Consider the following 26,202-nt stretch of genomic DNA (forward strand, 5'->3'; position numbering starts at 1 on the left):
AGTGATGCTAGCACTGGGGAGCAGCTGCAAATACAGATTGTCAGTAGCAGAGAGGTTTGCCTGCACGATAAATGTAATACACTTGAGTCATCCAAAACCGTTCCCACCAGCCCCACCCCCAGTCCGTGGAAAAACTGTCTTCCATGAAACCAGTCCCTGGTGCCAAAAAGGTTTACTGCTCTGTAGGAGAAAAACAGGTGATATACAGTATATTTCTCTACTGACTACATTGGATTTACTTGGAAAGGGAAAGAGGATGTGTCAGATAATTTAAATGTCTTATGTTGTATCATGTTATTGTAGTGAATGAAAGAATATTGAAGTGGTTTTCATAGAGATACATGATTATATGGGGGTTCATTTTGCTGTAGGTGCTACTCCTAGAACAGATTGGCACTCGCCTTGGGATAGCCATTGCTTCACAGAGGAGGAGGGATACAAAGAGGAAAAGGCCTTTTCCTAACTTAAGACTGAGAGGACTCAGAAGTTGACCTGGGAACTGCTGTTTTGCTTAGTGCTCTACTATGGGGACTCTTCATTCCATAGGAAACTAGAAACCACTGCAGAATTGAAGTTTCCTAGCTAATCTTTTCTTCTTTGTTGTTCAAAAAATGCACATGTGGCTGGGTGCTGTAGCTCATGCTGCCTGTAATCCTAGCACTTTGGGAGGCCAAGGCGGGACAAATTGTTTTGAGGCCAGGAGTTCAGGACTAGCCTGAGCAACGTAGCAAGACCCTTGTCTCTACAAAAATTTTTAAAAACCCAGCCATATGTGGTGGCACCTGCCTGTAGTCTCAGCTACCTGGGAGGCTGAGGCAGGAGGATTGTGTGAGGCCAGGAGTTTGAGGTTGCTGTGAGCTATGATCACACCACTTACATGCTCAATGGCAATGTATGAGAGATCTCGGGGGACAGAGTGAAACCCTGTCTCAAAAAAAAAAAAAAGCACATAGGTATATACACACATGTGTATACTCACACTCACATAAAAGAAAGATGATGTCTTGAATAGTCTTTGAACAGTTATTCTACTATTCAAGATCTAATAGAACACAGAGGTAAAAACACTATCTTTTGTTTTTGTTTTTTTTGAGACAGAGTCTCGCTTTGTTGCCCAGGCTAGAGTGAGTGCCGTGGTGTCAGCCTAGCTCACAGCAACCTCAATCTCCTGGGCTCAAGCAATCCTGCTGCCTCAGCCTCCTGAGTAGCTGGGACTACAGGCATGTGCCACCATGCCTGGCTAATTTTTTCTATATATATTAGTTGGCCAATTAATTTCTTTTCTATTTATAGTAGGGTCTGGCTCTTGCTCAGGCTGGTTTTGAACTCCTGACCTTGAGCAATCCGCCTGCCTTGGCCTCCCAGAGTGCTAGGATTACAGGCGTGAGCCACCGTGCCCGGCCAAAACACTATCTTTAGCCGGGCTGTGCCATTGTACATGCTCACCAGCAATGCATGAGAGATCCATTTTCTTCACATTCTTGTCAGCACCTTGTTTTGTCACTTTTTTATTTTGGCTGTGCCAATAGGTATGTGGTGATGATCTCAGCATAGTCTTAGTCTTAATTTCTATTTCCCTGATGTCCAGTAATGTTGACCATATTTTTTCATGACCCATGAAATCCCATGACCATATTTTTTCATGGGATTATTTGTCATCTATATATCCTCTTCAGTGAAATGTCTCTTCATATTTTTTGTCCATTTTCTAGTTGAAATTTTTTGTACTGTTGAGTTTTGAGATTTCTGTTTGTTTTGGGTTTGTTTGGTTTTTTTTTTTTCTGCTTAATCAATAAGTTTATTGTCTTTATCTGAAAAATCTTCATAGAAAATTGCTGTTTGGCTTAGCTTTCAGCAGCCTGCTCCTGAGCTCTGAGGAAGCTTGCCTTCTGAGCTACCCAATCTATGTTCTGGGCAAGCGACATTTTCTTTCTTGGGATTTCTTCTCGTAGACTGGATTATCTCGTATAGCTTTCTTGCATATACATCTCCTCCATCATGTCTGAAGAAACGTTCTTTATGTATTGAGAGAACTGTTTCTTGTGAGCATCTTCATCTTCTTCCACTAGATTACACATACAATCTGCAACATTCTGACCCATGGTGTGCTTCCGATGTGCTTCTGTGTTAAAATTCCTTGCCTTCAGATTCGTAACCAGGAAAATTGTTTGGTACTCTGAGGGATAGACAGGCCTCCATCCACAGCTCCCTTCATTGCCCCAGAAACTTTATTTACAGTGGTGTTTCTTGCAAGGGCTGCCTCCAGATAGCTGGTAAAAGCACCAAGCTGGCCATCGAAGCTTTCCACTTTGTATTCATCTCCAGTCACCTCCATTGACCTTTGTAGATCTTGCCCATGCCAAACCTACTGTGAAGGCTGTGGGCCAGCCACAGGGCAGTACAGTGTGTTGCAGCACAATTTGTTAGGCCAACCTTCACACCATATTTTGGTAGCTCATGTGCATTAACTGTAACATTTGTAAAGACTATCATATCCCCTTCTATATTGGCATAAGCAGTCTGACAAATGGTATGTTAGTTACACAAACTATCATTCTGAATTTGGGTGTGTTGTGCTTATTTTTACCCTATATCGCCAAGTGTTTCCAAGGTTTCCAAGTGTAGTAATCAGTTTTACCCTCTCATCATCTTCTAAATTTCACTTGGTATCTCTTAAAGTAGGCCTTTAAGAATAAGGCCTAGTTACAAACCCCATCCTGCTGAATAGAGACCCGAGTCTATAAGCCCCCCCCACACAGACTTTGAGTTTTGAGATTTCTTTATTATATTTTAGATGAGTCCTTTGTTTTATATGTGGTTTGCAAATATATTCTCCTAGTCTGTACCTTTTTTCACCTTCCCAACAGGGTCTTGTAGAGTTAAGTGTTTTTAATTTTGATCAAGTCCAGTTTATTATTATGTCTTTTTCTCCATGGATCATGTTTTTGGTGTCATTCTCCATTCCCACTCCCACCCTCCAGCCCTAGACAACAGCTGATTTACTTTCTATCTCTATGAAATTGATTATTCTGAATATTTTGTATAAATGAAGTCATACAATATGTGGCCTTTGTATTTGGCTTCTTTTACTTGGCATACTTTTCAGGTTCATCCATCCGTTTTGTATCATGAATCAGTTCTTTCTATGGCTTCATTTATTTTTAGGGCTGAATAATATTCCACTGTATGGATAGACCATGTTTTGTTTATCCATTTGTCAGTTGATGGGCAGGTGTTATGTTATTTCCATTTTTTGTCTACACCATAGCAGTTGCATATGTAGCCTGCCAGCCAGCTTTTCACCTTCCTAATACGTGATGCACACATGCACTTCTGTAGACATGTATAGTTTTGTTTTCTTTTTTAAATAAGAAGAATGACTTATTTTATAGTTCTTTTTAAACTTAAAGTATTTGGGGACCTCTTTCCATGTCCATAAAAATAGATATCTCATTCTTTTAAATGTATAGTGTTTAGTATAACTGTTTACTTGATTCCATTCTGATAAACATTTAGGTGACATTGGATAACTTCTTATTTTTCTTATGTAATAGTGGGAATAAGCATCCTTATACAAGTGTCTTTCTAGTGCAGAGCTCATTTTACCTACTTTTGGATTTTTCTGTTCAGTGTAATATATTATTCATGTATTCGCAAGTTTATTGATTACCTCCTATATGCTGGGCACTGGACTATGCTTAAAACACTAGGGACACAGCCCTAGTATAATGCTATTGCTGTACAATAACATTTGTAAAGATGAAATATGTATAAGTAATTCATCATAATTCACTATGATAAGTGCACAATGTGTTATTACTGGACTCCTTTAGAATAATTACGTAAGGGAATGGGGAAGATTTAACAAGGAAGAGATATTTGAGGTAGGTCTGTGTGAGGACAAATGGAAGTTCACCTGGCAAAAGATAAAAGATAAGAACATTTTGACTTTTGAAGTGGAATTGCAAATATGAAGAAAGATAGAAGCACAAAGTAGCCTGGCATATTTAGGAAATAGCAAAGACATAGTTTAATATAGCCAGCAAGAGACTTTTTGACAGGGATTGTAGCAGTTGACAGGCAGGTTAAATAGATGAAAGCAGATTCTAGCAGTCTATGAGTGCCCTGCTAAAGAATTTGAACTTATTTTGTAAATAATTGGAAATCATTGAAAAATTTTAAAGTATGCTTTTTATTTTTAGAAAATTTTTAGAGTTGTGCTATGAATATTTTAGAACATTTTCACCACTTCCCACAGTTACTCACTTCTACCTTTTGATCTAGGCAACCACTGCTTTGTTTTCTGTATCTGAATTTGCCTTTTCTAAACATTTCATATACATGGAATCATATAATATGTAGTATTTTCCATCTGACTTCTTTCACCTAGCATGTTTGAGGCTCATTCATGTTGTAATATGTATTAGTAGTTTGTTCCTTTTTATTGTCTGATAGTATTCCATTATGAGGTTATACCACACTTTGTTTATGCATTTAGCATTTAGCAGTTGATGGAAGTTTGGACTGTTTCCATCTTGGGGATATTATGAATAGAGCTGCTGTGAACATTTGTAGATAGGTCTTTGTGTGGATACATGTTTTCATTTCTCTTGTTTAGGTTCCTATATAGAGGACATTTTGGATCCTATGGTGAGTTTATATGTAACTTTAGGAAATTGGCAAATTGTTCCCCAAAGTGACTGCATCATCTTATAGTCCCATCAGCAATGTATGAAGGTTCTAGTTTCTCTGTGTGTTCACCAACACTTCGTATGGTCTGTCTTTTTAATTTTGGCCATTCTAATGGCTATGGAGCAGTATCTCATTGTAGTTTGAGTTTGTATTTTCATAATGACACATGATATTTATAATCTTTTCATAAAGCACAGTGATCTTTTAGAAACACAGGGACAATGAATAGAGGTAAGAATTGAGGTGGGCTGTAAGAAAGAGGAGAGCCTGCACTACATGATGTATATGGAGAGAGAGAGAGAAAGATTTTAAAGATACGTATATCAGATTTAGAACAGGCAGCATTTAATAACTGCCTAAATATACTATATAAAGCTGAGGGGGTAGAGTTTATGATCCCAAGATTTCAAACTTTGGCAGTTGGGTAGATTGTGCTACTGTTAGCCCAAAAAGTGAATTACAGGTATATAAACAATTTTTGTGCTAGTAGGTGATGGCTTTTATATTGATACTGTTGTCTTGATGTACCACTGTAATATTTAACAGAGGTATTTGGTAGTTTGAAAGCATATATCTACTTCAAAAGAATATCTGGGCTGAGGTAAAAATTTAGGGGAGTTAATATTGTGTAGATAACAGTTGAATTCATGGAAATAAATGGTGTGTCTGTTCTTAAATCACTGTATCTTCTGGGTTACTTTTGGCAACTGAAAATTGCTTAAACAAAAAGATAATTTAATATAATAAAAAGATGCAAGTTAAGATGGTTCTAGAATTAATTCATTTAGGCATAATAGTATCACCAAGGACCCAGGCTCCTTGCATCTTTTAATGCTGCTGCCAAATCTTTGGGTTGTCCTTGTGGTCCTGTGCTACCACAGTTCTGGTTGACACATTTCAAACACAGAATTGTATGCAAAAAAGGGAGAGGGAGTTAAGATGTTTTCACCTGGGTGTCTTTTTTTATTAGCCAGGAAAACTTTTCCCGGAAGTTCCCTCTTCTCTCTTGTCTTATTGACCAGAATTGGATTAAATCCTTGTTGCCAAACTACCCACAGGCAAAGGGAATAGAAATTGCCATAGTTGGTTTAGATCAGAGATGTCTAGCCCAAGTATTAGTATCTTTTTCTCATATTTCATGGAAGAAGCCTTTTCCCCCTCTCCTTTTGGTTCTTTTTTGTTGTTCAGACAGGTTGGATTTTCTAGACAACTCAGTTTCAAATCACTGAGTTGTTCCTGTTCAATACTTCAGATCAGGCTAATATTTGCTAAAATCCTACTGTGTCATTAACTGTAGATTCTAGGATACAGAAATGAATAAGAAACATACAGTTTGATTTAGAAATAAACTTAAGCAGAAGAGTGCTATGATAGAATTGTACACTTAAGTTTATTTGTATTATGGATTTAATATGACTGTTTATATGTTTGGTATTATGAGAAAACTTATCTTGAGTTTCAAAATCAATCTTATATTCAATTTATAAATGAACTTTTGGAACTGTAGAATACAAGCCATTCATGAGTTGACCCTCCTTTTCTGTGTTATGTGGTCATATGTTTCATTATAGAAATACATGATGAATTAGCCTAAATTATACTGTGCATTTGAGTTATTTTTAAATAAACTGTATTATGTCTTTATAGAGCATACTGTTTGTTTTCTAGTTAATGTACTGAAGGTTTTAACAGTAGTACCTTTATTTTAAGATCCCAACTGAAATGTTTGTAAAGTGTAGAATATTTTGTAATTTGATTTTTAAATAATGGTTATGTGAATGCAGATGGAGGTTTATAGCAATGTTTGTATAGTATATGAGGTGCTTTTCATGGGTGCTGAGAGGAAAGGAGAAATGAAGATAGTGAAGAGAGGATTTGGAGTGGTAGAAGAACAAAATGTGCAATCAATGTTGCTGATTCTTCAGAATACTAAGAATTCCACTACGTTTTGATATGTGGTACAAACTCTAATCTTAAATTTTGTCTTAGATGGAGTATATTTATCAAAAGCATATTCATGTTATTCTTTCCTATAAAGCAAATCTTACTAACACAGAAATCAATGGGTAATATTCTATAACACCTCAGAGTCCAAGATAACTAGTATAATATCCATAATCAGTGTGTATCCCTGAAGGGCTCTGTATGATTAGTGATCTTTAAATACATTGATGGTTTAAGATTTAACCATTTTAATAATTTTGAAAACCAAGAAGGATATGTACATTTTGATGGCAGAAAAAGATATTTTTAAAGAAAATGTGAAATTAGAATGATTTTTTGCATTTGTTTGCAAATAGTTATTGAGGAAATTTTAATGTTAGCTCTGAATTATAAAATGTTAGAATATATTTAGAAAGGTTTGATCTTCATTTATTCCAAGTCATTAGGAAGCTCCGATGTGTTTCTCTTAGTTTCTACAACTAATAAGCTTGAAAATTTCAGAGACAAAATCTTTGGTGAAAAAATTATTATTTAGTGTTCAAGTTTAAGTAGCATCTCTTATAGTTGTTGAACACAAGTTTATAATGCTAAAAGCCTGTGGTAAATTACCTAGTACTGTATTGTGAAGTTCCTAACCTTTATTCACACAATTTTTACTGTGTATAATATAATGTAGTTTGCAGACCTATACATGAAGCACATCCTTTCCTTTGATTATCTTTTGTTTACCTCTGAGTAGTGAAATCAAATCTTAGTTGATCTTCCTCAGCCAGTCTTAAGTTTAATCTTTAGAAAGGTTTTCTGAAGTTTCTGTTTTGTTGAGTGTTTGTACTTGTGAGAAGACAGAGAGAGAATGGATGATCTGGGGTCTTGGACTTTGAAAATGAGATATTTGAAAGTTCTTTTGGCTCAAGCGATCCTCCTGCCTCAGCCTCCTGAGTAGCTGGGACTACAGCCATGCACCACCGTGCTTGGCTAATTTTTTTCTATTATTAGTTGCTTAGCTAATTTCTTTCTATTTATAGTAGAGACAGGGTCTCGCTCTTACTCAGGCTGGTCTCGAACTTCTGAGCTCAAGCAGTCTTCCCGCCTCCCAGAGTGCTAGGATTACAGGCGTGAGCTACCGCGTCCAGCCTGGTTCATATATTTTTAAACAGAGACACTTTGATGGACTGCACTTTTTCAGGAATAGATTAATCTGAACTTTGTTTAATATTAATACAATGATTGCCTTCTGTCTGTCTGTCTCTCTTTTTCATACACTCCCTTACGGATGAATGGAGTAGTTGGCAAAGAATGGTTTTGGAGAAAAATCTTTATGCCATTTCTAAAATGGGAATACAATACCTTTCATTTTTGATTAGTATAAGGGAAATTCTTTAAGATTATGAACATCTCAGAAAAACATTAAAAACCAAGTCTCCATTCTTGCCCTCCCCCATTTCCCTGAGTGATAGTCTGAGAGTATTATAGTCATGGGCACTCTGAAAAATGGTAAGGATCTGGTTAAGTTGTGGGTAACTAGTGCATTGAGAAGACTGTTAAAGGCTCCTAAATGCAGACAAAGCATTACTAATTGCTTTCAGGGTCAGGCTGTCTTTAGTTGGACCATGAAAGATTTAGCATGGTCCTGTGGCCGCCTGTCTGCCTAGTGGAGACTCTTGTCTTTAAGAAAGACTGCTATCTGATATGCTAGACCGGTTCAGGTTGCCCCAGTTTACATGAATTGAGTCATTATTGCCAAGATTACTAAACCTCAGGGTGACACAAATGATACTTCTAAATGGACTTGAAGACAAAGGCATTTGACCTTGCAGTGGGACATAAGTAATGTACAGACAGCTAGCTCACTTTAAAATACGAAACAGAATACTTTGCTATTTCAAGTTTCAGTTACAAGATAAATGCAATAAAATTATTTTTGAGATCCTAAGCAAAACAGCACACAGATCTTTAAATAAATTAAATGTTTTAACGTTTCATCTTTTAGATGAAATTGTGAATATTTTCTCCTTAATCGGTAGGGTATTAATGGCAGTATTAGCATACAGTAGTTAAAACCTATCCCTGGACTTAGACCAACCAGTGCAATTAATTGTTTATCTTCACAAGTCTAGTGTTCTAAGTAGAAGTTCAGCTGAAATTAAAACTGGTTATGAGGCTTTGTGATAAAAAATGAAAAAAGAGATACTAGCTAGGTGGTCAAATATATTTTTGCCTAAATGGGAATCTGAATATTACAGAATTATAAATTTTAGTGCTGCTTCTACCTGGTTCTGTTTTTCCAAATTGAGATGAGATTTTTTTCCCCCCCTCAAAGCTTAAAGCTAACATAGATTTTATATGTAAGTACTTTTTCTACAGAACTAACTAAAAACTTCTTTGGGCAGAGGTTGGGGAAAATGGCAAAGTAATAGGTTTCTAAAAAACTGTAGAACTTTTCGTTGACTTTACTTTGAAAAATGTATAGTTTAACACATGAAAACATTTTTAGCATTGCTTCTACGTGTGTTATTCTGAAAAACAAAAGTTCTTCCAGTCTTAAATAAGTTCTTTTTTTCTAAACAGATTTATGAAAATATGCATCAGTTTAATACTGTCTTGGAATTCATGAGATGGAAGCATAGGTCAAAGCTGTTTGGAGAAAATTGGAAACACAGTTTTATCTAGCTGCATTTCTGAGGTAAGAAAAAGACTTTTCCTTTTAATAAAATAATCAATATGAAAATTCTCATTCTTAACAATTGAAAATTATCACTGCAGTATTATTTCAGCTTCTTTAGTTTTTTTTTGTTTGTTTGTTTGTTTGTTTTTTTTGAGACAGAGTCTCACTTTGTTGTCCAGGCTAGAGTGAGTGCCGTGGCGTCAGCCTAGCTCACAGCAACCTCAAACTCCTGGGCTCAAGCGATCCTCCTGCCTCAGCCTCCCGAGTAGCTGGGACTACAGGCATGCGCCACCATGCCCGGCTAATTTTTTTATATATATATCAGTTGGCCAATTAATTTCTTTCTATTTATAGTAGAGACGGGGTCTCGCTCTTGCTCAGGCTGGTTTTGAACTCCTGACCTTGAGCAATCCGCCCGCCTCGGCCTCCCAAGAGCTAGGATTACAGGCGTGAGCCACAGCGCCCGGCCTAGTTTCTTTATAATACCACAAGTCTATATTAGTTTCTTTAATCACCTTCCTCATAAGTTCATAAGTAATTCTAATATATTTTCCTCTTCTTATAAATGTTGAACCTCTTCAGGAGTGAAAAATGTTTATTCTTACTAGTATCATTTTATTAACTGTACTTGTAGAAAATAAGCATTAGTTTATTTACTTTTTTCTTCAAGATGGCAAAGCAGAGTTCAGAATGGTATACTATATTTAAAAAAATGAATGTTTATATTCTGAAAGTTTCACAAATTTTAGAACTCAGGATAAGATTTTTAACATGTCAGTATAATAGATCTTTAGAAATAGAATTTGATTTAAAGAAGTAGGAAATAGAATTTAAAGAAATAGGATCTGTAGTCATGCCAGAAACAAGACAAAAGAAGCCATTCTAAGACAATATGTACAGGGAAATCAAGCTCATTGGTGTAAAATCCATATAGAGACTGAAATTGTTAGGTAAAAGGTTTGAATTCTTCAGGAATCTATGTTTTAAAAAATAGATAGGGCAGACTGTTATGAAACAGTCTCTACTTTCACTTCTGAAAGTGGTGGACTTTGTTGCTTCTGCTCACAGCTTTCACTCATCCTCCACTGCCCCTGCTAAACTGTATCCTCTGAAAAATACTCTGACTCTCTAATTCTTTATTAGTTTTCATATTCTTTTATTGCTGTAGTAATTGTCATATTTTCTTTCTTGAAATTTTCTTGGTTTCTATGACCCAGTGCTCTTCTAATTCAACTTCTTTAATTAGTTCTTCATAATGTTTTCCTTTCTCTTCTTTCTCTTAAATAATGACCTCAAGGTTTTTTTTTTTTTTTTTTTTTTTTTGAGACAGAGTCTCACTTTGTTGTCCAGGCTAGAGTGAGTGCCGTGGCGTCAGCCTAGCTCACAGCAACCTCAAACTCCTGGGCTCGAGTGATCCTTCTGCCTCAGCCTCCCGAGTAGCTGGGACTACAGGCATGCGCCACCATGCCCGGCTAATTTTTTTTATATATATATCAGTTGGCCAATTAATTTCTTTCTGTTTATAGTAGAGACGGAGTCTTGCTCTTGCTCAGGCTGGTTTTGAACTCCTGACCTTGAGCAATCCGCCCGCCTCGGCCTCCCAAGAGCTAGGATTACAGGCGTGAGCCACAGCGCCCGGCCAACCTCAAGGTTTTTATCTTTGAAATTCTTCTGTTTTTTTTCTTTGTCTTTCCTAATCTCATGATTTCAACAATTACCTCTAAAATGATCTCTCTTAACTTTCCCTTTCTGGTGTGACATTTTCTCTAAGCTTCAGACCCATAATTCCAACTGTTTGCAGGATGGCTTAGTGTGTTAACACCTCAGGCTTCACATTGATTGTCTACCACTTAGTTCATCATGAGCTTCATTCCCAGTATCCCTCTTTTAGTGGAACTCTTTGTCACCCAGCTCAGAGTCTCAGTGTTGTATCTGATTCCTCATCTTTTGCTTCCTGCCCTCAGCCAGAGCTCCAGTCCTACTGGTTTTACCTCTATATTGTATCACAAATGTTCTCGTCATCTCCTTTTTTCTAATCCCCCTTTACCATCCAAGTAAGGACAAACTCCTCTAATATTAAAACCTCTCAAAAGTATAGCACTGAGTGAGTGGCACCTTTGCCTCCATTTGTCCATTATTTTCTTCCTTTAAACATGTATTAAACACCTGATCTATGCCAGGCACTGTGTTAAGTGTTGAGAAGATAAAATGGTCAGTAAATCAGGTTCCTTGCTTTACCCTCAAAAAATAGTCTGTTGAGGCCGGGCGCGGTGGCTCACGCCTGTAATCCTAGCTCTCTGGGAGGCCGAGGCGGGCGGATTGCTCAAGGTCAGGAGTTCGAAACCAGCCTGAGCAAGAGCGAGACCCCGTCTCTAAAAAAAAAAAAAAAAAAAAATAGTCTGTTGAGAGATGAGCATGTAAACAGTTATTCAAGTACAATTCGAAAAGTGCTATATTATAATTGAAAAAGTGTATTGGATCATTTCACACTGCACACATACATCATAACATCACTTTGTACTCCATAGTTATATGTGATTATAATTTTTCAAAAAATGTAAACAAGACATATGTAATCATGTCAAAAGAAAGTATTGGTATCACCTAGAAAAGCTAAGGAGCAAATTGTCAGGCAGAGTTCACATAAGAAATGATATTTGAACAGAGTCTTGAAGGATGAGTAGAAGACTGCTGAGTGGAAATTAGAAGGTATGATATTATAAAATATATATTTCATTAGTCAAATTGTATCCTGGCATACAACTAAAATCCTTGGAATCTCCAAAGTGATGTCTTTGTATATGCTAATGATTGACTGAAGGCTGGCAGCACCTAGATAGCTTCAGGATGGAGGCTGGTCACCAGAAAGACCAAGGCAGGCTTAGAAGGTTGGGATTTTCACTCCCACCCCCATCAGCCTTTAGGGAGGGGAAAAGAGCTCAAGATTAAGTTGATCAACAATTGCCAGTGGTTTATCCAATCATGCCCATACAATGAAGCTTCCATAAAAACAAAAAAAAACTGGGTTTGGAGAGCTTCAGGATAGCTGAACATGTGGAGGTTCCTAGAGGGTGGTATACCTAGGAAAGGCACCCCTTCCCCCTACTTTGCTCTATGCACCTCTTCATCTGTATCCTTTGTAAAGTCCTTTATGATAAATCAGCAAACCTGTTTCCCTGCCATGAGTGCTCTGGCAAGTTAATCGAGCCTGAGGAAGGGGCTGTGGGAACCCCAATTTATAGCTGGTTGGTCAAAAGCATGGGCAAAATAACCTGGGGCTTGGACTTAGCATTGGAAGTGGGGGACATTCTTGAGGACTGAGTCTTCAGCCTGTAGGGTCTGATTCTATTTCCAGGTAAATAGTGTTGGAATTGTGTTGGAGGACACCCTGGTGGTGTCTGATGCAGAATTGACTACTTGCTTGTTTGTCCCCACACATTGGGTTATATAAGTCTTCTGTGTTGATTGTTGTGGTGAGAAAGCAGAGGAAAAACAGTTCGAGTTTTTTCCACACTCACAGAAGGCAAGCGATTTAATTTGTTTTCTTTTTGGAGACAGAGCCTCACTCTGTGGCCCAGTCTAGGTACAGTGGCGTCATCATAGCTCACTGCAACCTCAAACTCCTGGACTCAAGCAGTCCATTTGCCTCAGCCTCCCAAATAGCTGGCACTATAATGACCAGGCTAATTTTTATACTTTTTGTTAGAGAAACGGTCTCCCTATGTTGCCCAGACTGGTGTCAAACTCCTGGCCTCAAGCAATCCTCCACCTTGGCCTACCAAAGTGTTAGGATTATAGGATGAGCCACTGTGCTTGGCTGAATTTTTAAAAATTTTAATAGTTGTATATTTATCTTGATATCTCCTGTTCATGACATGTAATCCTTTTCTATTTAAGTAATGGCAGTGTTTTCCCTTTTATAATTTTTATTTTGGACTATGATTCAAAAACTTGAGTTAATCATACCTTTAATTCACGACGGGAAAATTACTATCTTTGTTTTCTATAAGGCCCCTCAATTGTTATTTTGTAGTATCTCCTTTATTCTTGATCCTCCACTCTATTTTTCCTCTCGTGCCATAGGGAACCATTCTAATTTGTTTGCTATATTTCTTCGAATGAATGTATCCATATAAAACATAAATAGTGTTCTTGGTATGTGTGTTTAATTGACCCAACTAAGTTTTGCTACAAATACTTTGCCCTTTTAAAATTTTTCAACACTAAACAGAGCTCATGTTGCTGTGTGTACACTTGTTCATTGCTTCTAATTTAGGTTTAATGCCCCATAAGTACAGCACACATAACTACTTCAAAGGGGCAGTGTACTCTGTTTAAACAAAGTGCAGCATACTCTGCACAGGCAGTAGAGCCAGATTGCTCAGTGTGATCCTGACTTCACCACCTCATAAGTTTGGGTTCCCTTGAAAGTTCAGCCTAAGAAAAGGACTTACAGCTAGTGGTTTTCTGGGTGATGAACCAATAAAGCAGACGTGAGAGAATGGGAAAAGCGGACAGATAAGAGTGTAAAGTTACATAAAGTGTATTAATGAGGCAGTTGCCAGTATGGGCAACAGAACTGGGCTTCCGTTCCCCTAGTAACCCTCTGAACATACCTCACTGTTGTCCCACCAAAGGACAGGGAGCTTGAGACATTTATCCACTAACTTTCATCTTTTGTTAATTGAGAGTTGCTCCATGAGCTTTAACTCTAGCATGTCTGTGGTTATGCCTCCCTACTGCTGAACTGTCGTCTTTAGCTTTGAAGAAGTCTCTGAGGAGAAAAACAGAGTAGTGTGTGGGCTCATACTTGATGCCAGATGCTGTCAGACAGTGCCTGGAACTGTCCACCGTGGCTGCAGTGAGAAAGGTGGGCCGAGGGGATGTGTTGTACAGCTCTGCAAGTGTCTGCTAGAGTCGGGCCCTTGTATCACTAAGATTCCCTTATGCCCCGTCAAGTCCACTCTGTCACTGACCCTTCAGTGTGGTCGCTGGTTATGATCACTAATAGAAATATCTAAAACAAGAGGGTTAGTAGAATAATCTCTAATCCCTACTAGGGCAGCTGGTCCTGAGGCCGTAATTGATATTCAGCATGAGATGCTCTACAAGGGTGTACTCTGGGCAAAGAAGGCGAACCCACATCTGGAGTGTTAGTTCTGCACCTGTCTGTGTCATTGACATTCAGCAGTGGCAGTAATTAGATAACCCTTCATAAGAAGGCGCCCAGGTAGTTGTGCCCATATAACGCCTTCCTCTGTTGCTGTAATGGCTCCATTCATGGCCTCTTGCTCAGGCATGAAGGCCAAGGGCAGAAGTTGGCTGACAGCCACTAACGAGTCTTCTACTGGTAGTTGGGATGCAGTTAAATGCCTCTTCCGTTGGTGGTGCTTTGTGGTGGGCATTAATATAAAACATAAAGATTGGCACTTTGCTGACTCCCATAGGACCATCAACATACCTCTTCTCCAGCCCCCTTTTCACTTATTTTCCTGTTTTGTCCCTTCCATCCGCCAACCAATCAGCCAAACCATTTTCCAGTGCCCAAAGGTCCACATTTTTTCTCCTCTGATCACTTCTCCCTTCATGATATCCATTGAGAGAATGTCCTTTCACCATTGTCTTTCATAGCCCTGAGTATGGCTGTAGAGCAGCACAGTCCATTTTTCACTTGTATCTGTGAACCAGGACCCAAATTTACCTACCATGAAGTTATTGATGCAAGGAGAAATTTAAAAAATCAGTGTGATAAGGGTAGGACACCTGAGGTGCCTAGTTACCTCTTACAGTTTACTAGAGGCAGGCCCTCTAGACCTGTCTAGGCTCTATTCCAAAAATACCACTTCCATCCTGGAGTGGATTGCTGCTGCACCTGACCTTGTGAATTGGTGGATTATGATGGGTAGCTCTGTCATAAAATCCTCGGCATTCTGTGGTTGAGTTCTCTACTGGGGTCGAGGATCATTGTCAGGAGCTGCTTTTCAGACAGTGCTATCGAAGGCTTGTGCTTACTTCAGGAAATCTAGAGGTCTGTGCTGCAACTCTCCTGTAGGGACTTACCAGAAAATGTGCACAGCATCTCAGTCTACCACTGATACCTCTAGTGCCCTGGAGCTTTGTTGAGCCTGAGCATCAGGGCAGTTAGCTCTGGGGCTTGATTTGCTGAGAGCCTCTTCTCCTCTGGCCCCTAATCAAAACTGACAACTTCAGAGTCACCTGATTCGCTGGTTCTGCTTGAGTGGTCATAGTTTTAAGCTTAGTCTTCCTGCCTATTACCTAGTTCCCTTTAAATGAGTTGTATTTTTTTCTGTTTACTCTTAGGTGGTTTGGGTTCCCTGAGCTCGCTCTTAGTTCTGACTGTACGCATCTATTGTCCAGTAGGCATTGGAAGGCAGGATTGTTTCTATACTGTGTGTATCAAACTGTTGCCCATTTCTCGAAGCTGTGGGAGGAGTCCTCAGTGTTTCTAGGCACCTCCAAATGCAAAATTCTATAGCATTGTAGCCTATGAGGGTCTGCTGAGATGTGTTAGGTCTAGCCAGCCTTTTGAGGGCCTGCGTGCAGCAAGGCTACACTTAGCCCTTAGGCATGGAGGAAAGATGAGCTGTATCTTGAATATTGGTTTCTCTTCAGGCCCCATTGAAAATTTAGCCACACACCCACTCAATTCTGTAGAGAAGCCTAGAACCCATGGTCTCAGAAACATCATCCAGGCCTTGTCCTCAGGCTTTTTAGTTCTTGTGCTACTCTAGAAAACGAGGCATAGAAAGTTTATTCTCACGCTTCCATTCTGCCTCCTCATAGCTTTTTTTTTTTTTTTTTTTTTTTTTTTGAGACAGAGTCTTACTCTGTTGCCCAGGCTACAGTGCCATGTTGTCAGCCTAGCTCATAGCAACCTCAAACTCCTGGGCTCAAGCAAGGGATATTCCTGCCTCAGCCTCCTGAGTCGAGTAGCTGGAACTACAGGCATGCGCTACTATAACCAGCTAATTTTTTCTATTTTTAGTTGCCCAGCTAATTTTTTTCTATTTTTTAGTAGAGAGGGGGGTCTCACTCTTGCTGAGGCTGGTCCCGAACTCCTGACCTTGATCGATCTTCCTGCCTTGGCCTCCCAGAGTACTAGGATTACAAGTGTGAGCCCACCATGCCCAGCTGCCTCCTCATAACTAAAATTTTAAGATACCATTATTTTTTCTTAATTTTACGTTTGGTAGGTTATGTTTCTCCTTTACTTATTTGATTTGTCTCCAGTTTAGGTGGTTTTAGATTCAGGTTGTTTGTGAATATGCAGCTGTGTATGATACAGTTGGGGAGGGTATGCAAGTTTTTTGGTAGCATCTTTTCATGCTCTGTAGTGACATTTCAGTTCATAATATTATCTTCCAGCCTAATAACCTCTTTCCTGCGCTTCCATCTTATCGTTTCAACCATGTGTAAGATAATTTCCAATCTAGGTGCCTCAGTTAGAAATTCCCATTTAACCTCTGATCACATCTGCTTCCTACATTCTTTTCTTCCTCCCTCCATTCTTCCCCTCCTCTTTTCCATCTTTTGTGGAGTAGGACTTAGGGAAGGCCTTGCTGCCTCTTTTTATAAGTGTTTAATTTTTTTTTTTTTTGTTTTGAGACAGAGTCTCGCTTTCTTGCCTAGGCTAGAGTGAGTGCCGTGGCGTCAGCCTAGCTCACAGCAACCTCACACTCCTGGGCTCAAGCAATTCTCCTGCCTCAGCCTCCCGAGTAGCTGGGACTACAGGCATGCGCCACCATGCCCGGCTGATTTTTATATTATATATATTAGTTGGCCAAATAATTTCTTTCTATTTTTATGGTAGAGACGGGGTCTCGCTCAGGCTGGTTTTGAACTCCTGACCTTGAGCAATCCACCCGCCTCGGCCTCCCAGAGTGCTAGGATTACAGGCGTGAGCCACCACGCCCGGCCTAAGTGTTTAATTTTTAAAAGATGACATAAGCAACACCTAAATATGTTCTTATATAAAAATTTAAATGATATGCACCAAAGCATAAGTCCCTTTTCACTGCCCTTTCACCCCATTGCCCTCCTCTGTCCCATATCCATCTCAGTGACCTCTTGATTTTAGGTCAGATTATTGGTCTGTTTATGTATTATTTTCCTTCATTAGTTAATTTTGGTATTTAATATCTTTCTTAGTAGTAAGAAATATGAAATAACCCAGAAATATTTTCAAAAGTGGTCTTTTATATATATTAAGGTTCTCCATTTTATGATGTTGATCTAAATTTCTGTGACATCTAGAAATCACAGAAGGGTGGTGATTATGGGAGCAAAATTCTTGAGTTAGTACTTGGATAGAGATTATTGTGTTGGTAGTAACTGGCTGTTACCGTACAGTTTGGACATGTATTTTTAGGTGCCAATATACTTATAGGGAACTGTTAAAGTGCATTATGTGATTTTATAGTTGGCTTAACTCCCCAATTATATTTCCCTTAATGGGATATTAATATTATTTGTTATTTCTTTTATTCATTTATTGAATATTTATTGCTTTACTTAGTAATGTACTAGGCAATGGAGATTACAGTGCTACAAGGTAAGTAAAAATGTCACCTGACTAAGCTTTATGAGAGGAGGAATTGTGTCTGTTTTATTTGCCTTGGATAATCAGTACATGGACATAGCCAAGTTAGTTTTTGAGTGAATGTTGCAGTTCTGTGAAGCAGCTATGGTGCGTTCCTGGGTACACTAGAAGTAGAGATGGGACCAAGCAGCTGGATGAGTAGGGATCAAGGATTGCCTACAGAAGGTTACTCCTAGTTAAGTTTCTTTTGCTTTGTTTTGTTTTTTAATTTTAAAGAATGCTTCACGAATTTGTGTGTCATCCACACTGGGGCCATACTAATCTTCTCTGTATCATTCCAATTTTAGTATATGTGCTGCCAGAGCAAGCAGTCCTGGTTAAGCTTTGAAGAATCAATTGTATATTGTATATATATACAATATACAATTGTATATGTATAACCTGGCAAAGAACAAAGGGAGAGCACAAAGGGTATGCAAAGGAATGGAAGTCTGGAAGGGAATGCCTATGAAGTTAGAGGGGCTGTACGGGCTTCCGCATTATAAGGGTGTGGAGGAGTGGAAGGACGCTGGTGGAGGGCTTGGCAGAGCCAGATCACAAACGTTCTTTGTATGTCTTGCTAACTCCATCCTATGAAATGAAGATATGTTTAGTTTTTTAAGCAGAGAAAAGGACAAGATCATTTGGTTAGAAGTTCTAGCCAAATGCAGTGGCACACGTCTGTGTTCCCTGCTACTCTGGAGGTAAGGTGGGAGGATCGCTTGAGACCAAGAGTTTGTGGCTGCAGTGAGCTATGATCCTGCCTGTGAATAGCTATGGTGCTCAAGCCTGTTGACAGATTGAGGCCCTGCCTCTTTGATGATGATAATAAAAAAGTTAATCTCTCACAATTGTTAGAAAACATACATTCTTTTAAGCACTCAATGGAGCATTTTATGAAGGTGACCATTCATTGGGCTGTACAGCAAGTTCTAATATATTTCAAATAATATCAACCATGTTTTCTGACAAGAAGGGTACTTAGGTTGGAAATGAGTAACAAACTGTATGTAGGCACACTTGGAAATTTTAAAAAACATTCTGTAAAGCCCACAGATCAGAAATAACAATGCAAATCAGAAAACATCTAGAATAAAACAATAAAGAAAATTAGGAGGCCGGGCGCGGTGGCTCACGCCTGTAATCCTAGCACTCTGGGAGGCCGAGGCGGGTGGATTGCTCGAAGTCAGGAGTTCGAAACCAGCCTGAGCAAGAGCGAGACCCCGTCTCTACTATAAATAGAAAGAAATTAATTGGCCAACTAATATATATATAAAAAATTAGCCAGGCATGGTGGCACATGCCTGTAGTCCCAGCTACTCGGGAGACTGAGGCAGGAGGATTGCTTGAGCCCAGGAGTTTGAGGTTGCTGTGAGCTAGGCTGACACCACGGCACTCACTCTAGCCTGGGCAACAAAATGAGACTCTGTCTCAAAAAAAAAAAAAAAGAACTAGCAGAAAAAGAAATCAAGAAAGCAATCCCATTTACAGTAACTACAACCCCCTCCCACCAAAAACTAAAAACAAAACAAAACCCTAGGAGTGGTTTCACCTTTAACCCAGGAGGTAAAACATCTCTACAAAGAAAACTGTAAAACACTGATGAAAGAAATTGAAGAGGACACAAACAAATGGAAATACATCCCATGTTCATGGTTGGAAGAATAAATACTGTGACAATGACTATACCACCAAAAACAATCTACAGATTCATTACAATTTCTATAAAAATACCAATGACATTCTTCTCAGAAATTGGGGAGAGAAAGTCCTAAAATTCATATTGGAACCACAAAAGGCTGCAAATAGCCAAAGCTATTCTGAGCAAAAAGAACAAAGCTGGAGGCATCACACTAACAGACTTCAAAATATGATACAAAACTATAGTAAATAGCATGCTACTGGCATAAAAACACACTTAGACCAATGGAACTGAATAGAGAACCCAGAATTAAATGCGTGCAATTATAGCCAGCTGATTTTCAACAAAGACTCTAAGAACATACATTGGCAAAAGGACAGTCTCCTCAATAAATGATGCTGGGGAAATTGAAATGAAATACTATTCAACCTTAGAGGAAGGAGGAAATCCTGTCATTCACAGCAACAAGGGCTTGGAGGACATTATGTTAAGTGAAATAAGCCAGGTACAGAAAGACATACTGTGCATTCTCACTCATATGGAAGTTTAAAACAGTATCATAGGCCAGGCGCAGTGGCTCACGCCTGTAATCCTAGCACTCTGGGAGACCAAGGCGGTAGATTACTCGAGATCAGGAGTTCAAAACCAGCCTGAGCAAGAGCGAGACCCTGTCTCTACTATAAATAGAAAGAAATTAATTATATATATATAATTAATTATATATATATATATATATATATATATATATATAAATAAATAAAATTAGCCGGGCATGGTGGCGCGTGCCTGTAGTCCCAGCTACTCGAGAGGCTGAGGCAGGAGGATTGCTTGAGGCCAGGAGTTTGAGGTTGCTACAAGCTAGGCTGACACCACGGCACTCACTCTAGCCTGGGCAACAAAGTGAGACTCTGTCTCAAAAATAAATAAATAAATAAAATAAAACAGTATCATAGAAATAGAATAGTGGTTACTGGAGGCGAGGAAGAGGAGAGTTGTTGGGGTAGGGGGAGATAGCCAGAGGGTGGTTAATGGATAAAAATTATAGTAGATAGGAGGAAAAAGTTCTAGTGTTCTGTAGCACTGTGGGGTGACTGTAATTAACAATTTGTTGTATATTTTTAAAAAGCTAGAAGAGAGAATTTTGAGTGTTCCCAACACAAATGATAAATGTTTGGGGTAATAATTACCCTGATTTGATCATTACACATTGTATACATACGTGTATCAGAATATCACATTTTACCCCATAAATATGTACAATTATGTTAATTAAAAATAAAAGCAAAACACACACACACATATCCAGAATACAGTCATTCCTCAGTATCTACAAGGGATTGGATCCAGGAACCTCCGCAGGTACCACAATTGGCACATACTCAAGTCCTGCAGTCAACCCTGGGGAACCTGTACACATGGAAAGTTGGTCCTGTGCATCTGCAGGTTTCATGTTCAGTGAATACTGTATTTTTATCTGTGTTTGGTTGCTATACGAAGGACCAACTGTACTGGGGGGGGGGGGCACATATATAAGGGGACCCTTGCAGTTCAAACCTGCAGTTCAGCCGTCAACTTTATCTACCAAAACCACCATTAGACCCAGAATCCCACTCTAGGAAGCTAGCCTACAGATTTATTTGCCTAAACAACAGCAAAAACATCTATCCAATTTTTGTTATTGACATATTGCTTTTGCCAAAATATTAGAAACTATCTAAAAGGTCCATCAACATGGTTGGGGGTGGTGGCATGCACCTGTGGTCCCAGGAAGGAGAGTGAGGTAAGGGGATCGCTTCAGTCCAGGAGTTCGAGGCTGCAGTACACTATGATCAATCACTCCAGCCTGGGCAACATAGTGAGATCATATCCCTTAATAATATAAAAAATAAAATGTCCATTAACGGGAGAATGAGTAAATACAGCCATAAGATATTCATAGGATGGAAAACTACATAACAGTGAATATGAATTAAGAATAACTACACACTTAATATGAATTAAGAATAACTACATTTCCATCATGGAAATGTCTCACAATGTTGTGTGAAAAAAAATTATACACCTAGAATTATACAATTTTATACATCTATAGAAAGTTTAACAATTTGCAAAATAATGCTGTATGTTACAGTCCTTTCTTAAAAATAAAAAAACAGTTTTCAGCTTCAGAAGGAGGGACTTAAAATAAAATAAAAAGACAAGTTGAAAAGTGTTTAAACTAAAAAATCTCAGGAAAAAATCAGGTGCCGGAGCTTAAAAATTTTTAAAGGGAAAAAAGGACAAAGAGGCCGGGCGCGGTGGCTCACACCTGTAATCCTAGCACTCTGGGAGGCCGAGGCGGGCGGATTGCTCGAGGTCAGGAGTTCGAAACCAGCCTGAGCAAGAGTGAGACCCCGTCTCTACTATAAATAAAAAGAAATTAATTGGCCAACTAATACATATATAGAAAAAATTAGCCAGGCATGGTGGCGCATACCTGTAGTCCCAGCTACTTGGGAGGCCGAGACGGGCGGATTGCTCGAGGTCAGGAGTTCGAAACCAGCCTGAGCAAGAGCGAGACCCGGTCTCTACTATAAATAAAAAGAAATTAATTGGCCAACTAATACATATATAGAAAAAATTAGCCAGGCATGGTGGCGCATGCCTGTAGTTCCAGCTACTTGGGAGGCTGAGGCAGGAGGATTGCTTGAGCCCAGGAGTTTGAGGTTGCTGTGAGCTAGGCTGACTCCACGGCACTCACTCTAGCCTGGGCAACAAAGTGAGACTCTGTCTCAAAAAAAAAAAAAAAAAAAAAGGACAAAGAAATGTCAAGTCCATTTCATGCCACAGAATTTAATGAAAACACCCTAAGCAGTACATTTTAATCTGAAGAGAAGTGACACAGAGTAAAGAAAATAAAATGTAGATGTCTCATTACAAGGGGCAAACTCTTCTTGGCTTTCCAAGTTCTTGGGCTTCACATTCATACAGCAGGGATATGCAATCTGAGGGTGTTTTTTTCTTAGACCTACTTGTTTGTAAGGTTTTAGTTTCCTATACTGTACTTTGTGGGTCATGCTTGTTGGGGAAAAATTGTTAAAATTGTGATTTTTAACACCCTTTGCTCTTATTCAGAGCAGTTGAGAACTTAAAATTCACGTATAAATATTACTTTTGAACCTTTACTTATGCCTATATTTACTGAAAGATTGCAGTTGAGTTTAAATAGTGCTTTGAAGTTCCCTTTGTCAGACCACATTGTATATACTAAAGAAAAGACTGTGTTGTCTTTTTGTCTGTGATTATTCTCACAGTCATTTAACGTGATATAACTACATGGTACTGTAGAAGTACAACTCAAGCCATTGTTTGCCTTAAGCAGTATTTTAGATTTGGGGACATGATGTTTACTTATACAAGCTTTTCTTAAGACCTTTTAATTCATATCTCAAACTTGAGGATACGCATGAAAACAGTGGAAATTTTTCCTCACTGGATCTCGACACAGAGCTGGAAGTGAGCAAAAGGAAATGGTGTGGTTTCTGTGTCATTTCAGTTGTATTGAGATAAGGAAATGGGATAGTTTATCCACTATGCTGCTCTTTTGGGAAAGTCTGGTTTGTATATAAAAGTAAAAGGTATTGGCATAATGTTTTAATTCCTCCTGCTCTATTCAGTCATTCCCTCAGCAAATATTTATTCAGTACCGACTATGTGCCAAGCACTGTTCTAGAGCCTACAAATATAGAGTGAATGAAACAGACTAACACTCCTGCCCTTGTGGAGTATATATTTTGGAACAGGTGGCAGGCAATAAACAAAATGAAAAGTAAATTATATATCAAATTACACCATGGCAACTGCTAAAAAGAAAAAAAAAATAGCAGGAAAGGGAGGAAATGAGTGCCAGGGATGGGGATGGGATTATAGTTTCAAATAGGGTGGGCAGGAACCCTGTAAGTAAGAAAGGGGTTTTGAGTAAGCGCTTAGAAGGAAGTAAGGCAGCAAGTAATTACAGATGTCCGGAGGAATAATGTGATAGGCAGAGGGACCTGCAAATGCAAAGGTATTGAGACAGGACTAGCAGGGATGCATGTTCAAAGAACAACTAGGGCTGGGTGTGGTGTCTCACACCTGTAATCCTAGCACTCTAGGAGGCCAAGGCAGGAGGGTTGTTTCAGTTCAGGAGTTCCAGACCAGCCTGAGCAAGAGTGAGGCCCTGTCTCTATTAAAAAAAATAGAAAGAAATTAGCCTGACAACTAAAAATAGAAAAAAATTAGCCGGACATGGTGGCACATGCCTTAGTCCCAGCTACTTGAGAGGCTGAGGCATGAGGATTGCTCGAGCCCAGGAGTTTGAAGTTGCTGTGAGCTAGGCTAACGCCACAGCACTCTAGCACAAGCAACACAGTGAGACTCTGTCTCAAAAGAAAAAACGAGGAGTCCAGTGCAGTGGAGTGAGTGGGGGCACCAGCGGAGGGGTTTGAAGAGAGGCATGATGTGGTTTAATACACTTTTTCTTAGGATCACTGTGGCTGCTGTGTTGAGAGTACATGGCGGACAAGGGTGGAAGCAGGGGCCCAGTTAGGAGGCTGTTTCACCATTCCAAGTGAATAATTAGTTGCTTGGACTGGAGCGAGAACAGTGGAGGCAGTAAGAAGGGCATGGGTTCTGGGTAGATTTTGAAAGTAGAATCAATGGATTTGGTGACAGATAGTATATGACATATGAGAAGGAGGGAAAGAGTGGTCAAGAATAACTAAGATTTTAGGCCTGGAAAACTAGAAGAGTAAAGGGGCTGTTAACTGAGGTGGGAAAGATTAAGGGTGTAGCATATTTAGCGGATGAGAAGAAAAAAGATCAGGAGTTAATAATTATATAGCTGCTGATAACATTATTAAGTCAATTTTTATACTTTTGGAGCTGTCTTAAAAATAATTAGCTCTTTCTTATACCAGCCTGTTTCCTTTGCAAGTGTGTTATCGAATATCTTTTCTGACAAGACATTTGACTTTATTCAGAATTGCTGATTTTATGCTAATCTAACCTAGAATCCTAAAGTATGCCTTTCCCTTTAATCTTTTTTTTTTTTTTTTTTTTGAGACAGAGTCTCGATTTGTTGCCCAGGCTAGAGTGAGTGCCATGGCGTCAGCCTAGCTCAGAGCAACCTCAAACTCCTGGGCTCAAGCGATCCTCCTGCCTCAGCCTCCCGAGTAGCTGGGACTACAGGCATGCGCCACCATGTCGGCTAATTTTTTATGTATATATTTTAGTTGGCCAATTAATTTCTTTTTATTTATAGTAGAGACGGGGTCTCGCTCTTGCTCAGGCTGGTTTCGAACTCCTGAACTTGAGCAATCCGCCCGCCTCAGCCTCCCAGAGACATTTATATCAGCTAGAATGTTTTTGTTGTAACAAAAACTGACTCTCTGACCTAAAAAATAGAATTTATTGGCTCTTAACTGAAAACTCCTTAAGTAATTCAGGCTGCAGGCAAGGTTGCTTGAGTGCCTCATTGATGTCTCCAAGGAGAGCGGGCTTCTGTCAGTCTCCGAGCTCTGCCGTCTGGCCCATCATAGCTGCCAGCAGCTTCTGGACTGCTCTTTCCTTATTCAAATTCAGTCTGAAAGAGTGACTTTGTCTCTGCAGTCTGCAGTCCCAGAAAAGTCATGAGACTCCATCAGACCAACTCTTCCCTTAGCTTTTCTTTATGGCATAGAATTTTCTTTGTGGCACAGAATTGATTAAGCCCATAAGCTGATGGGCTTAGCCCAGAACAGAGCCTCTACTCTGGAGCTTAGGGAAAATCTTTACACTTTGAATTTTTTTTAAATTGTAGATAGAGTAAAAAGTGGAGAGAAAGGATTGAGTTTTGAATTGTTTTCACATTGTATAAGCACTATGGTTAATACAGCAAGAATGATTCCTTTTTACAGTGGTCAGGTGGGGAGAAAAAGAAAAAGTAAAATTATTTCAGACATTAGTTTGATCAAGATAATTTTTCTTCTTAGAGACCTAATATTGTTGCCACTTGAATAGCTGGCACTGCAAAGGGACCTTTAGATGATAATAAAATATGATAATTGCACCATACTAGTCAAGAATCAGTGTTTCTCAACAAGGAGGGCACTGTTGGCATTTGGTTGAGACAGTTCTTTATTTTGAGGGATTGTCCCTGCGCATTGCATTGAATTGTCCATTTTGGTCCCTGGCCACTGTATGTCTTGTCATATCTCAGACATTATTCTAACCAAAAAGTCATCTGCATATTTTTAGATCTTCTTAGGAAGGGGTGGTCGCCCAGCCACTGCTGCTGCTGCCTAAGGAGCTCAGAGCTGGCGTTTTGAGGAGCTGGGGCTAAAACCCTGAGGAGTGGGTACCGCTGGGTCCAAAAGGGTGCCAAGAAGCTAGTAGTAGGAGTGTGGACAGAAGCTGGGTACCAGAGCAAACTTCTGCTGCCTATTGTAAAGGGTGGTTTTCAGGCAACTCTGACAGGAACAGCAAACCAAAGCAGGGAATAAGAAAGTCCCTTCTCTGCTCCTTCAGCTACCTCTGATTCCCAGGTTAGCTGAACCAACCCATCAGGGAGCCAGCTGGTGAAGGACATGTTGTTGGCAGTGTCCTAGCTTCAGCATCAGAAAGCAGAGTCTATATACATAGAATAGAGAGCTTTTGAACTGA

General features: G+C 39.3%; 1 protein-coding gene and 2 pseudogenes across 3 annotated transcripts in view; 1 reads left to right on the forward strand and 2 right to left on the reverse strand.

The window, feature by feature from the left end:
• BMPR1A (bone morphogenetic protein receptor type 1A) overlaps positions 1-26,202 on the forward strand; it is a 130,571-nt gene that overhangs the window by 52,303 nt on the left and 52,066 nt on the right. For all 3 annotated transcript variants that reach the window (XM_012788028.3, XM_012788026.3, XM_020280422.2), the window contains one exon: positions 9,205-9,319. The gene's annotated coding sequence lies outside the window, so the exon portion shown is untranslated. The remainder of the gene's footprint in view (positions 1-9,204; positions 9,320-26,202) is intronic.
• On the reverse strand, positions 1,845-22,598 carry LOC105884273 (large ribosomal subunit protein uL18 pseudogene; annotated as a pseudogene).
• Positions 18,128-18,228, reverse strand: LOC142875772 (uncharacterized; annotated as a pseudogene).

The sequence above is a fragment of the Microcebus murinus genome, chromosome 14 (genome assembly GCF_040939455.1).
Source record: "Microcebus murinus isolate Inina chromosome 14, M.murinus_Inina_mat1.0, whole genome shotgun sequence".
NCBI lineage: Eukaryota > Metazoa > Chordata > Mammalia > Primates > Cheirogaleidae > Microcebus > Microcebus murinus.